This window comes from Penaeus monodon, chromosome 27, assembly GCF_015228065.2.
Source record: "Penaeus monodon isolate SGIC_2016 chromosome 27, NSTDA_Pmon_1, whole genome shotgun sequence".
NCBI lineage: Eukaryota > Metazoa > Arthropoda > Malacostraca > Decapoda > Penaeidae > Penaeus > Penaeus monodon.
Genome location: NC_051412.1, coordinates 24,228,790 through 24,229,294, shown reverse-complemented (window position 1 = coordinate 24,229,294; position 505 = coordinate 24,228,790). Strand labels below are relative to the sequence as shown.

Sequence of the window (505 nt, the reverse complement as noted above, 5' to 3'; positions counted from 1 at the left end):
ATACCCATGATACCCCTGGTCTGGATTGATTCTAACGACAGGGAGGTGAGTGTTTGGAAAAATCCCCTGTATTGTGGTTTAATTTTATATATAAAACCAGGAGCTTCAAGGATAACAGTAAATGAGAACCATTATACATGATTTTGAGTAAGCTGTATCAGAAATGAACAAAAGTATTAGATGAATATTAGAATTATCAAAGAATATTAGATAAATATTTTTTTTCTTTTTCTTCTTGCTCATTTTTTTTAGTTATAAAATTTTATGATTTATTTCCTACAGTATTTTCTAGCAATAAAACTTAGCCAGTTCAGAAAAAATGATAGAATAGAATAATTTTACTCTTGTTATTTAATTTCATCCTGTGTATCATCTTGAATGATAACTGGGTAATTGACTCTCCAGCTTATTCAACCTAGAATAACTTGACCAAAATCTGTTGGTGCATATTCTCTTGCAAAATAATAGTGGAATTTAGAGTAAAGTTTCTCATGACATGCTAGTC

The 505-nt window shown here is 29.5% G+C and overlaps 1 protein-coding gene across 4 annotated transcripts in view; it reads left to right on the top strand.

Moving 5' to 3' along the window:
- LOC119590699 (BAG family molecular chaperone regulator 1-like) overlaps window positions 1-505 on the top strand; it is a 14,524-nt gene that overhangs the window by 13,530 nt on the left and 489 nt on the right. The gene's annotated exons all lie outside the window — the stretch shown is intronic.